Source organism: Megalobrama amblycephala, linkage group LG3 (genome assembly GCF_018812025.1).
Source record: "Megalobrama amblycephala isolate DHTTF-2021 linkage group LG3, ASM1881202v1, whole genome shotgun sequence".
Lineage (NCBI taxonomy): Eukaryota > Metazoa > Chordata > Actinopteri > Cypriniformes > Xenocyprididae > Megalobrama > Megalobrama amblycephala.
The window spans coordinates 19480546-19495164 of NC_063046.1; the positions used below are offsets into that span (position 1 = coordinate 19480546).

Genomic DNA, 14619 nt, shown 5'->3' on the forward strand with positions numbered 1-14619 from the left:
TTCACCCATAGAAAACATTTGGCGCATCATAAAGAGGAAGATGTGACAAAGAAGACCTAAGACAGTTGAGCAACTAGAAGCCTGTATTAGACAAGAATGGGACAACATTCCTATTCCTAAACTTGAGCAACTTGTCTCCTCAGTCCTCAGACGTTTGCAGACTGTTATAAAAAGAAGAGGGGATGCCACACAGTGGTAAACATGGCCTTGTCCCAACTTTTTTGAGATGTGTTGATGCCATGAATTTTAAAATCAACTTATTTTTCCCTTAAAATGATACATTTTCTCAGTTTAAACATTTGATATGTCATCTATGTTGTATTCTGAAAAAAATATTGAAATTTGAAACTTCCACATCATTGCATTCTGTTTTTATTCACAATTTGTACAGTGTCCCAACTTTTTTGGAATCGGGTTTGTATTAATAAATACTATGATAATATATAAATAATACTAAGATAACAATGCAAACAAACTTTTCTCTCATTACTGTCTCTCTCAGTCTTTGTAATGCTGCTGTCAGCCTATGGCTGCCTGCTGGATGCTGACAGTTTGACTGAGCATCATCAAACACCTTCCCTCTCCTTCTCCATTTCCCTCTTCCTCCATCAGAGAGAGAGAAAGAGAGATAGACAGGTGAGAAAGGAGAGAAAATACAGAGAGACGAAGGAAAGAAACACTATTCTTACTGCCAAGTTTTTTAGTCTTTTTTTTTTTTTTTGTGCCTGAAGCATTGAGATGGTGTGTGAGTGGAATACAGGTATACCTGACTGAATGGCCAAAGACTCTCTGCCTCCTCCTGAAGAGATCTGAACATCTGGACTGCAGATGAGCTCCACATTTTCTTTCCACAAGAAACAAATACCTAATGAAATTAGCCATTAGTGAAAGTGAAACTGAGAACTCTCTGTCTCATCAGGTGTTATTTCCACATGTGCACACACACACTCACACACACACATCTTGTATCACAGCCACCCACAGCAAAGAGATTATTTACTGCTGTTGTACGCAAGCAAAGTTCCAGTTCCACATATGAATGATTAATATGCCTATAAAATATAATCCCTCTGTAATCAGAACACTCTGACTCTCTCACACACTTAATACATCTGGGTGATAGACACACACGTCACACACACTACATCTGAGTAACACAGAGACAGAAAAACACTATTAATTATTTATGCACTCATGAGTAGCATTAAATTCATCTACCAGTCTAATATAAAATAAACCATTTATGTTTTTTCATGTTTTTCCTAAGCCAGCTGCATTATAAATCCAGGCAAGCTGAATCTCACCTGCACAGGTGATGGCCTCATAGTGTGGTGTTATTTTTGTGTTGCAATTATTTATTTATTTTTTTTTCACCAGATATTCAGGCAATCAATTAGCTACCTAAAGCCCAAAGCATACTTTGGTATACACATACGCTAGAGTATGTGTACAGTGCATGCAACATAGTTTTCATGATCATTAGTATAGTACGGCCAACCGTATGTGCTCTACCATATTTTTTCTAACCACGCGTAATCTGTATGCTCAGTTTGCACATGTGCCTTGATTTTTTTTTTTTTTTTTTTTTACTTTTTTTTTTTCACACTAATTATTTTAACACTGACCTGGGCCAACAACAAACTACTGGAGATGGCAACAATAATAGATAGCATTGATGAGCACTTGTGTTGGGGGGTTAAGAGATGCACGCTAGTGAACTAGATGAACTCTAGTTTAAACAAGTACAAAGACATTTTATCGTTCATAACTTCTAGAGAATAATGGTGCAGACACTGAACAAAGACTTTAGATATACCAAGACAGTGCACTCTTATTACTATGAATGGAAGTGCAACGCGCAATATGGCTGAATAAGTCCCGTCTTCTAAATAAAAGAGCCAATCGCCAATTGGTAAAGTCATAGCATCACTGCAGCTGCTGGCTGCTGTTAGAAATTCCGGTTCCCATTGAAATAATCATTGTCCAGACACACGTGCATTGGCTGGACCAACCTGAAATATACAAAAAAAATATAATGCTATTTGATCATAAGAAACAACATTTATGGGACAGTTCATGTCAGCTGAAATATTTAAATGTGAGTGTGGTGAGCAGTTTTTGAAATTTCAGAATTTCCTCATTCAGGTAGATATGAGTTAGTATTGGATGCCCGAAATAGCTGGCCATTGCAAATATGGCCACCAAGTTAACTGACTTTCCTTGAAAGGGACTTTGACAAAGATTAAACTACCTAAGTTCCTAGTTCACGTGTTGACCGCCTATGTTCATGTACACTGTTAAAGGGTTAGTTCACCCAAAAATGAAAATAATGTCATTTATTACTCACCCTCATGTCATTCTACACCCGTAAGACCTTCGTTCATCTTTGGAACACAAAATAAATAAAGCGACGAGAATACTTTCAGTGTGCCAAAAAAACAAAATAAAGACTTTTCAAAAATATCTAGTGATGGCCGATTTCGAAACACTGCTTTGAAGCTTTACGAATCACAGAACACAGAAAGTATTCTCGTCGCTTTAATATTAAGGTAGAACCACTGAACTCACATGAATTGTTTTAAATATGTTTTGAGTGCCTTTCTGGATCTTGAGAAGTTCGGTGACATTGCTGGCAATGGAGGCCTCACTGAGCCATCAGATTTCATCAAAAATATCTTAATTTGTATTCCAAAGATGAACGAAGATCTTATGGGTGTAGAACGACATGAGGGTAAGTAATAAATGACATTATTTTCATTTTTTGGGTGAACTAACCCTTCAAATGAGGTACACTTATTTTATTGCTATATACGTACAACGGAATGCATATACTGTATACGCTAGCATTCACATCAATACGGAATTAAAATTTGAGCTTAACTATCAACTAACTAACTAGTGTGCAGAATAATTATGCCAGATAACTAACTAGTGGGCAAAATGCCTATACCTAAAAAACACATTTGTGGCTCAAAAATAATGCAATATTATACACACTGACAGCACTTCATGAGCATAAGCATACAATGCAAACACATGAACCAAAACACAGCAGTGGACAGAACACTCTCAGGATTATATGAAACATAACCTGCATAATTGTGGTGTTAAATTAGACATAACACATTCCCCTTAACAACCTGCCCCAAACAACCCATAACAGAGCGAATGCCAAAACCACTGCTTTTCCGTGTCATTTAACAATGCCTTGTCAAACACACACACACACACACACACACACACACACACACACACACACACACACACACACACACACACACAGTACAATGTTAAAACGCAAGGCAAAGCATCCCTGGATAGAAAAAGAAAGGAATCCTAGTGCAGTGAAGAGTGAAGTACATGCTGTTTTTAATGTGCTGTAAAATATTGATGAGGAAAGTGTTTTTTTTTTTTTTTTTGAGCACGCAGAGAAACACCAGCCAACCCAACATGATATTTGTGTGCTACCATTTCATGCTGAGCTAAAACCAGTGGCTCCATCTAAATTTGAGTCTTAATTGCAACATGGGAGACCACAGAGATGATCTCAGCTCAGGGTGAAAGGGGTTGTGGGTAAACAGAAGGGCCAAAGGGCAGCTAATTTCTTAATGAAAAACCCAGATAGTGGATGTGTCTTGTTGCAGTGATGTAGGCTAACAGTGTCAGTAAGATATTTTATTCATGCTCCTTATGTGTATACACTTTAACATGGCTGCTGCTCTCTACTGAACCGGAGTTAGTGTGTTTGACTGGACGGAGTGGACACCTGATAGGGGCTCTGAACATCTATCAGCACTATCAGAAGCTCTTACCACTTTATCTTACTCATCCAAGAGCGCCTCTCAATCTGCAACTGATAAGAGGTCAAAGTTGATGCTGATCACAGAGGGGACATTAGAATGAAACTGGAGATGGCCTGAGCTTATTGTGATCACAATCGTGCAACAAGAGATGCTTGAGCTTAAAAGCTTTGATTGCGACTTGTGCTTCATAAGCAGTGAAATACATCTAATTTATCTTCATTTTCTATGTGCATAGGCTACAATGAAATCTATCATTGTGCACACAGGTTTTCAGAGGGCACTAAATTTTATCTTCCTCTGCAGCCTGAGGCTGGGGCACAGGATCCACACTCACATACACACACATAGATAAGCCCTGCCATTGACTACTATTAATCCTGGCTGATTTGCATTGTCAGAGTGCCTGTGTTTGAACAATGCTGTTGTTTCCTTGTTTGCTAATTTAGGAACAAACATTTGCCTGTGCAGCAAACAAGCTCTCCCAGGATGTGTTATTAATAGGCTAATTAAGCCAGCGGTAATGAGCAGGATTACAGCTAATTATGACAAGATTTGTTTTGGCGTTCCGTCTGGGAAGAAGCAGTGGAGTGTGTACATCTACCTGGGAGTTCATTACTGCCATCACCATGCACCTGAGTGCACAGAGTACACCGTTGGGGGAGGAAGGGGAGCGCTGTGTGTATTTATGTAAAGGACGAAGAGGGGAAAGAAAGCACGAAGGTGTGAACGTTAGGGTGTCGGTGTCCTGGGCTATGATATTGATAGCGCATACACAGTACACACCTAACAATACGATTGTGTTGTTCGGTATTCAGTTACTCACCTCGTGAGCATTTCAGCCATCTTTTTGTTGAGAGACGTCACTCTTCTGTTACTGTCGCTAACGCAAACGGACTTTACCGCACATTCCATTGGAATGAAGTAGGCTTATATCAAAGTAAACAGTGCAATTTTCCAAGTAGACATGTTGAGTCAAAGACTATTGAATAACACAAGACATGTCACTCGTATTGTTTTGAATGGGAGAAAGACAACGCGGAATAAGTCCCGCCTTCAAAATAAGAGCCAATCGCCGATTGATAAAGTCATCGCGTCACTGCAGCGGCCGTTAGAAGCATTTATTTTCCAGAGAAACATGCGCGCCGCCATCTTTAGAATATTGTCTTTGAACTTCCGTTTTCGCGGTAGACCTGTATATTTCTATGGCATCGCTGTTGAAGAATAATTAGCTGGTGAAGTGGATTTACGTGTTGTAGAGTTAACAAAAGTTATTATGAGCATTGTAATGTTTAAAGCGGGTGTCTTAACAAATGTCAGTAGAACGGGAAGATTTTAAAATGAGCAGTTCATTCATAAATACATAAGATCGCTGTGGAAATACAAGCCGGAAGTCAAAAGACAACGAGCGCAGCGCTGAAAAGGGGCGGGGCGGGGCTACATAAGATTTAACGGCTCTGATAAGGTCTATAGAAACAGACGCGCGCCTCCGAAATGAGGCACAAGAGACGCGCATTTATGTCTGCGCATGCGCATTAGCTTGATCCAGCCTAAAAAATACATTTTTTGTCATGATTCGAGCGTTTGGAAAAAAAAAAATATGAGACAGTTGTTGTCAGAATTCATTGGTGATTTCAAATATGAAATTTAATCGAAAGCTTGGCAAACAGCTTTGGAGAATTTTATGTTTCCCCATTCAAAGAGATAGGAGCTGCATGGATGCCCAGGATGCCAGAGAGGCGTTTCAAAGATGGCCGCCGAGTGAAATTACTTGTCTTAAAGGGACTTGAGTGCAGCAGGGCGAAGCAATAGAGGGCGATCATAAGAGATTTGTTAGGTCATGCCCTTTCTTTCGACCTTTGGTTTTCAGTAAAATGTGAAAATTGATTGGATATTATTTAGATAAATTTTAACATTGCAAATTATCAGATGTATTTCTTATCAGATGTAAGAAATTCTTAAAGTCACCAGTCAAAGTTACCAAAATTGGAATAATTGTATTGACTGTCGTGCTACTCGCGTGAACAACGTCGGCCAATACTGAGCCAGTGTTCTGATGTAGAACCTGGAAGCGCTGCATCAAAAACAGCATACATGAATGACAGAGAAGAGAAGATATTGTTGAATAGAGTCATTATTTTTGTTTTGTTTTTGCATAGAACCATGTTTCGCTGGTTTCGCAAGGACAGTTGACAGAACGATACAGTCATATAGCCGAAATTTGACATCGGCTGCAGCCCACGAAAGACCGCAGAGACTTTGCCAATCCTGCTGCGAGTGTCCGATTCGGTGTCTCTGTTCCTGCAGACAATGCACAAGGTACGTGAAACTATTTATGCCCTCAAGGGGTGTGTTGCTGCCAGTCACGCACCCCATTGGGCTGACTAGACCTACCGGCATGGATTTTGATTTTTCAACGTTAATTCGCAACCCGACCTTCACCGTTTCCTGGATCAGGCGTGTCGTGGCTACTTGTAACTGCGGATCGTCTTCCGCAAGTAGCGCCACATCGTACGCAAAGTCTAGGTCGGCCAAGCGGTCATGGTCAGTCCAAGGGATGCTGGCCCCAACATAATCTGTTGACTTTCTCATAAGTCCATCACTACAAGAAACAGCATAGGGGACAGAATACATCCTTGTCTGACACCCATCTTGATGTTGAAAGAATCTGTTCAGCCCGATTCTTAATGCATGACGACCGAAGATAAAGAATATGTCGACAAATGGCTCTGGTACGCCATACAGCCAACACTTTCCTGACAAAAAAATTGTTTGCGACAAGCCTTGAATCGGGCCGTGCCCCTCCGATCATTCAGGGGTGCAAATCATGCTTAAAATTGAGCTTAAAATCTTAATGTGTGTGGCTAGCCTTTTCCTGCGGTTGTGATTTAGCTATTGAAAAAACTGGACTGACCCAGAATCAATATGTGATTTGCCCCATATTTTTGTGCATAGAACTGTTGATTTCTCCCTCACTTACTGCATCTAGGTTTTGGACGGAGAAGCTTTGCCGCTTCACACAACCAAATGTAGCTATGGCCTCTCACAAATTAGAAAGAAAAACAAAGCCAATCAGTTTAGCGATGTGGGTTCAGGAGGCGGGACTTATATCTATTTACCGTTTATGTACCAGGAATTGCGCATTTTTTTCACAGAACGGTCTTGTAAGAGATTTTTTTATCTAAATGAGATGTTTCCTGGTTAGATAAAATAAGTAATAGCCTACATTAAAACCACAAAACACAATTGGACAACAGTGGTCATATATAAATAAATTAATTTTTGATCGAAATTATTGCTAGCGACAAATCAGTGTTACTGGATATTGGTAGGGACACGTCCCTGTCCCTACTAAATTCTACGCCCCTGCTAAATAAATAGGCTAGAGTTCAACGGATGTTGATATAGTACTCTCACTTGAAATGGAGTAAAGGCTTGGATCCAGAAGCAGTGGACTATTCAATACGTCATGCCTTAAGCAAAAGGGATTGCAATTTCCATTTCATGCTGACTTTATATTACTCAGTATAAGATTAAACCGCATTTGCTAAAGTGGGATTGGTCAATAGCAAATGGTCGATCAATAAAATAAAACTTTTGCAATTGCACACACCAATACTACAGTTTCTGTTCAGTTGCCTTTTGGCAACCGTGCAATAATCTGAGACACCAAATAGGCTACGCATATTTTATGTTGCAAATGTATTTAAAAGCTTTTAATCTTAATTTTTGTAATACCCCGTAAAAATATGTGCCAGCTGATGTTATGGCACTTTAAATAGACATGTGAAAAGACAGAGAGATGACTCAGGGTTTGAATGAAATGCTCACAAAAGGGGAAAAAACTACATTCCAACATAGCCTACACATTTCTGTTCCTCAGGATAAGAAAGCTGAGATTGGGATTTACAGCTAAGCTTCATATTTTCACCCTCATCTCTCTAAGAACAGCCAACACAAATCCCTGCATCTCACATACACAGAGAGGGAGAGAGAGTGAAGTGAAAAGAGAAATGAATATACTTCTTGTGAAATCTCCATTTGAACAGGTGGATTTGTTTGCCTGGATCAAAGATTAGGTCACACGTAGAACCTCAGAAATGATTGCTCACATTTTTCCCAGTATTGAGAAAGCATAAATCAGACATGCACACGCATTTAACAAGCCTTCTAAATGGAGACTTTCCGTATATTGTTCTTAAATCAAGTTAATTATAATTACTAGTCCTATCCTAACCCAAACACTAACACTAACAGTAAAAATGTTCTAAATGTGAATAAAAGTTATTCCCTTTATGAAGTCTTTTTATGAACCCTTTTTATTCTTGTGGGGACATTTGATGAAATTATGTCTCTAAATATACAGCTAAGCCAGAAATAGACTAGTACAATAGTACATCCACAGATGTAATTTTTCCATTTTATTATTAAAAAGGGAGAAAGAGAGTATTTACTGCTAAACTTTTTCCTTTTTTTTTAAACAGTTTCCCCAAATAAAACTGCTTTTATTTTTCTCAACATGTGTTCATGAAGATTAGGCCACTGTAATCTTACAGGGTTTAATAATATACACACACACACACAGAGAGAGAAAGAGAGAGAGAGCGGAAGTTAAAACAGAAAAATGAAACAAGGCTACACTGCTTCAGCAGATGACTTTAATCCTGTTTATTAAATTATAAAGAATCCGTGAGGATCAGGAATAGAGAGTCAAGGATTTATGCGATTTGTGGATTTTTTTTTTGTAGAGTTATTTGATGAAATGGGATTGTAGTGAAGTAGGGGAGCTTTGTGAGTGTGTGACAGCAGACATGAACTGGGATAAATCGCTTGAGAAACAGAGCACAACCGACAGGATCAGACGCAGACGTTTATTTGTTCCAAATGCATGTAGTATTAAAGGGAATAATTCACTCATTCTCACACAGAGAGACAGATCCTAGAACAGCATGATTGATGGAGTACTGGCGGCCTATAAAACAAACAGAACAAAAATGATCAATAATCAAATCAGAAATCTGCAGGCTATATTCATAATCGCACATAACAAAGGAATCTGAGACTGATTAATGAAAGTCTATGTAAATAAACTCCAGTTTCAAAGTGAAAACACAGGGATGTGCTGAATTACAGAGACTCATTTAAATGGCTAATTTTCTTGCCACTGATTATAGGAGCACTCAGTTATTCTTTGAGACTTTATATCTAATTGACAAGCATTTAGGACAGCGGAGTCAATTTGTGACCCCAGAATAATCCTGAGCACTCTTTGTGATGTCTTTTATGAGATACTCAGAGGTTGCGATTTGGGAAGATTAGAGCGAATGAGAATTAGCTGGGTGGTTTTGGCTGGATGGATTCTCCCGGCTCTTGGGGACCTCTATGTCATTGATAACTTCACTGAGCTGTTTGCTAAGAGGATAGAATGTGCTAATCCAAGTCAAAAGACATACCATGTGAATTACATCCCCAAACAGATTACTTCACACAGATTAGGATGAAAGCAATAAATCTTGTCATATCATTCTTCATTCTGGTATACGCAGGAATCAGATCTGGAAGATGATGAAATAAGTTAACATATTAAAGTCAACACTAAGCAAAGAGCCATGAGAAAATCATCAAATGCAGGTGTGAAAATTTGATTAGTAATCTGAAGTGTAATGCTGGAGCAGCCGTGGTTTCTCTTGAACACTCTTTAATATAGTTTTAAACAAGGATCAGCATTTATTTTGCTAGATTTGCTAGAAATTGGGACAGATTTTGTCTAGTCCACAGTGTTTTTGTATCTATATTGTATTTAGAGTGTGTTTGTGCTCCAGCAGCCTAAAGAAAGAGCTGTTGCCATAATTGTTTTGTTAGGATGTCGAAGCAATTTAGTGTTTTGAGGTGAAAGAGGAAGAACATCACCCTTAGGGCCGCAATATACTTTAAGCAAAATCGAACAAACTGGTGTGACGTCATTTCAAACACAATCAGGCCAAAACAAAGTTAGTTTTGTGTTTGTTTCGGGAGTTCAAAACAGCTTGCCAATGCAAACTTTCTGGAAAAGTTTGCTCTTGCTGTTAAACACCATCGAACTACCATTGCTCCATGGCGATGATGTAATAGGTAGGTGTGGCTCTGAGACTGCGCCTTCTTTGACATGGAAATCTTCTCCGTTTCATTTTCTTTTGTTGATTTCAGTAGAAACTGAAGTTGTAATTCTAATTGAAAGAGACGCTGACATTGTTTTTTTATGTTTAATACTGTAAAGCTGCTTAAAAACGATCTATTGTATAACCTGCTATATAAATAAACGTGATGTGACTTTACCGTTATACTGAATTGCAAAGCTGGTGCAAACATATGCACATTGTTATGATCAGATGCTTTCTTAACCGCTGTCATTTGTGTGTTTATTTTGTTGTTGAAAAGACAGTGAGCAGGACATATTTATATATTCAAAACGCTACTCTCAGCATTGTGGGTGGCGTCAGGATGTTCACTAACAGTATATTACTGGTCACGTATTTCAAACTCCTTTTTACCCCTAAGCGAAGAACAAAAACAGAACTTCGCCATCAGTATATTGGGGCCTTTAAATGAATAGTTCATGCAAAGATTAAAATTCTGTCATTATTTATTAACTTTTATGTCTTTCTTCTGTGGAACAAAGAATATATTTTTACAGATACAATGAAACTGATCAGGGTCCAAAACAGTGTTGGACCACATTGATGTTCATGTTTTTGTGTTCCGAATAAGAAATAAAGTCACACAGGTTTGGAATGGCATGAGGCTGAGCAAATAAATACAGTTTTCCATTTTTTACCTTCAATATCTAGAGAAATTCTCTCTTGTGCTTTAAACGAGCAGCATTGTGACCTTGGCTCAGAAAGAGACCAGTCAAGTGTGTTATATTTTTAAATGCAGAGCAGTAGCATCATCAACCATAAATTCGAGTATAAATGGGGGACGGACTGTAATTATCTGTCGTCTCTTGTCGTCTCTCACCTCCGCTCCCCTTGCACCTAGTGGGTGTGTTTGAATCTAGTGAGAACGAAGAAAATGGTGTAAGACAGGTGTGTGGTATTGTCTGACTTGAGCGTTTGAAACAGTGGCACCCAGGGAGTTCCCGATGCACACATTGGCATAGACGAACACAACACATACCCACAATGCATCTGGTCACCTAACACCCCACCCAAGAAATAGCTTCACTATTAGATAAACACTCTTTCTTTTCCACCTGTGAATGTGGGCAGGACAAAAGGGGAAGGACAAAGAGAAGAGTAAGAGGAGGTGTCAGACAGACATGCTATAGGTCATCAAGATTCTCAAAGGCATTACATGTGAGTCACACCTGGGTTACACGCGCTGGCATTCTGGGACTGTGGGGAGCAGGTGTGTGCGTATGTGTGCTTTTATGCGTGTTTGTGCAACCACATTGAGCAGATGGCGAGAGCAATAACTGACAAACCCTGAGAGGGAACTGAAAGCACCTAATAATTATCCCTGTGTTTTCTGCCACAAACACACCAATTAGAATCCCAGCAACACCTTGACAACACATACGTTTGTATGTCTGACACTGAAACCATGTGTACAAGGATATACTAGATACGCTATTCTGAACAAAGGGCCATTGTTTACACTCAGAGGGACTCATAATAACATGTTCTTTCTTTCCTTTCTTCTCACTGTGTTTTGGTCTCTCACTCTCTCGGGTCTCTAGGGAGTAAAAGCAGAGATGTAGCTGTAGATCCCAACAGATGGAACGCTTGTTAGAACAAGAAGTGCACTTACAGGACCCACTGCTCTCCCTAGAGGTCCTGCTTCTCAGACTCAAGATATATTCAGATTGAGCTAACAGCAAAGTTCACACCGCTTTGTCGATTTTAAAGCTGTCAGTGTGTTAGCATGCACAATTGAGATTTGGTTTTTGTGCAGTTAATCTACAGTCATGACACAACGCATAATCAAATATTTGAAGTATTACTACACATTACTGCTTTAGTCCAGCTAAGATCAAACATTTAAAGTGCATGTAAATGTACCTAAAAGGATAGTACACTCAAAAATGACAATTCTAATATCATTTATTCACCCGCATATGTTGTTCTAAAGCTGTATGATTTTCTTTTTCTGTGGAACATAAAATATATATATACATATATATTTTAAGAAATGTTATTCAAAATATATTATTTTGTGCTCTAAAGAAGATTTTGGACCAATATGAGTGTGAGTGAATAATGACAACATTTTTCTTTTTGGGTGAACTATACCTTTAATATTAAAGGTTTGATGGCGTCAGTAATTAATGCCTGTTCCCCTCTCTGTGAAAGCATCTTTATTTTTAATTTTTTTATTTATTTATTTATTTATTTGCATTAAAAGTCCAGGCAATTACCACATGAGTCAGATATATGAAGCTCTCCCTTGACTTCATCCACTTAAGATTTTTTTTTTTTTTTTTTTTGCTTTTCTGCAAGGGGAAAGGCACTTCATACCTCTTAGCAACATCCACATGATATCAGAGACTGGAGCACTCTGGTAATCCAGGATTACAGGAAGAGCTTGGTTATGAATGCAGACAGCACCTGTAAAATGGTGTATATTCACACACACACACACACACACACACACACACACACACATTATAGATCTGTGAGCAAGCCTGATCTAGGATCAAAGTAAAAAGACGACAGCAGTACTTACTGACCTGGGATCAATGTAGAGGCTGAGGAGTCTAGGATCAACCGGATACCCCCTAGGGTTCATCCTGATATAAAATCAGAGAGAGACACAGGGAACGATATCATTTCCACTCCTGTCTGGGAAGTATTGTTTTATGTGGAATTTGCTAAATTTACTTATCAAGTTCGCTCTTGCTTGTATTTGCTGAACTTGAGTGATAGCTTAGTCCATTTCAGACATCATTTTGAGGTTACCGACTGAACTGAAAAGCACATTGTCATATTTAAATATATGTTTTTCAACCAAAATCCGACCACAGCATATGTGAAGAAACCTAAGAAGAAACTTAATGCCTTGAAGATTTTTACATAAGCCGTCATATACTCTCTTTCTTTCTTTCTGTCTCCACTCCACTCCTCTTACTCATAGCACTGAAAATTAATTCCCTGGTCTTAAAGTCCTCCTGTGGTGAAAATCAAGTATTTAATGTTTATATGTCTATGTGGTGATTTTAATATGCTTTAAGACAAACCATGTGCACATTCATAAGTCAACACCATTGCTGAGTATTTTCTCTTTAAAACTGCAGTGATCTTAAGACAGTCTCAAAAACACGGTTTGAAATCGCTGGTGTTTGTGACGTCACAAACTACTTCGTAACCAATCACGTCAACTCCAACGGCTTTAGCATATCATTACTATGCTGTGAAGCAGGGCAGTCTCAAGAGAAGCCAGGTTATCTGGGTATGTTTTTCTGTTGATATGAAAAATCAGGTAGATTTAGCAATGTAGCGGGTGTATGATGTGTATTGCTATGTTATGCCTTTCTCCACTGATCTGAGTTGTTCAAAGCCTTTGTAAGGATGCTGATTTTCAGAAGACAGCTGTCCGACTCTGAGATGAAGAACGGGAACATGGTTTGTGTAAATTAGCAACACATTATTAGCGGTTGGATAACACAGTCAAGCAAAAGGCTAATCATATTAATTTCCGTTATGTGTCCGCTGTTCTTCTGAATCAGTTTCCGGTTCAAACATATATGGATGTATTAAACCAGTATTTTCACTTGCCATTGTGCAGCATTTACTACAGTAAAGTTGACCGAGTGGAACTCTGACACCATGTCTACAACAGATGCGACTTTTGTCACATCGCGCCGCAACGCAACAGCTGTCTACACTGATCGCGACAAACTAACCGTTGCAAAGCACTACATGAGAAATAGAATAGGGAATCCATTTACTGTTGGGAATTTCTTGTCACGTCGCTCCATGCTGCATCAAGTGTAGACAATTTCACTGATTATAATGGGTTTTATTGTCCTTTGACCAGTTGCGTCACGCCGCTCGCATCCGGTGTAGCGTATTAGCATATTCATGAATCCACGTATACTAAATGAAGCAAGGGTGTAGAGTTACATTCAAGCTATTTTAAGTCATGATTTTTTTTCCACAGGAATTTTTTTTTTTAAACATGTCATTTTGGTGATCAAAGATGAGTATTAAGGGACAAAATTATTGATTACAGGGGGACTTAAGGAACACAGTGAATGTGAAATCAGTTGAGAGAGCTCCAGGTCTTATGAGGATCCAGCTCAGCTTTTGAAAAGTATTTTAGACCAATAGGCCACTGAAGATAGCACAGTAAGTTTGCTTCTTTCTTTTCGGTCATAAATCACACATTAAAAATATTGAGATTATGTACTACTTGAGGTTATTTTTGAACAGACATTTTTAATTATGTAGCAAGTGACTGATCAATACTCAGTCAACTGAGACATATGGCAGGATAACAGGCTTGGATAACAAGACTGGAAACAGAGCATTATGGAAAGGAAACTTGAATTATTTACAGACCAATATTGTGGGCACAGTGGTTAAAGGTCTGGACTGGTAACACGGAGAGTGAAACCCCAGAATGTGTGATACATGAACTGGAGAGTTAATCCATAAAAAAGGTCAAAAACAATTCCACTTGTTGTTGGCCAACCAAATAAATAAATAAATTAAATTAATTGATTGATAATATAATAGATTGCTAAGTCTAAAGTCACCTCTTTATTTCTGGAGTCTCTCTCGCGCACACACACACCCACCCACCCCACTGCTTCCTTACCACAGCCACCTAAATCCCTCTA

General features: G+C 38.8%; 2 long non-coding RNA genes across 2 annotated transcripts; both read right to left on the bottom strand.

The window, feature by feature from the left end:
• Positions 1-476: 476 nt before the first annotated feature.
• LOC125264124 lies at positions 477-4844 on the bottom strand. Its single transcript, XR_007183987.1, has 3 exons — positions 4627-4844; positions 767-865; positions 477-599 (listed from the first exon to the last, which is right to left on the bottom strand). It is a non-coding gene; the product is annotated as an uncharacterized LOC125264124 (long non-coding RNA).
• A 3572-nt stretch (positions 4845-8416) lies between these two features.
• LOC125264125 lies at positions 8417-12770 on the bottom strand. Its single transcript, XR_007183988.1, has 3 exons — positions 12508-12770; positions 12296-12385; positions 8417-9355 (listed from the first exon to the last, which is right to left on the bottom strand). It is a non-coding gene; the product is annotated as an uncharacterized LOC125264125 (long non-coding RNA).
• Between the last annotated feature and the right edge of the window lie 1849 nt (positions 12771-14619).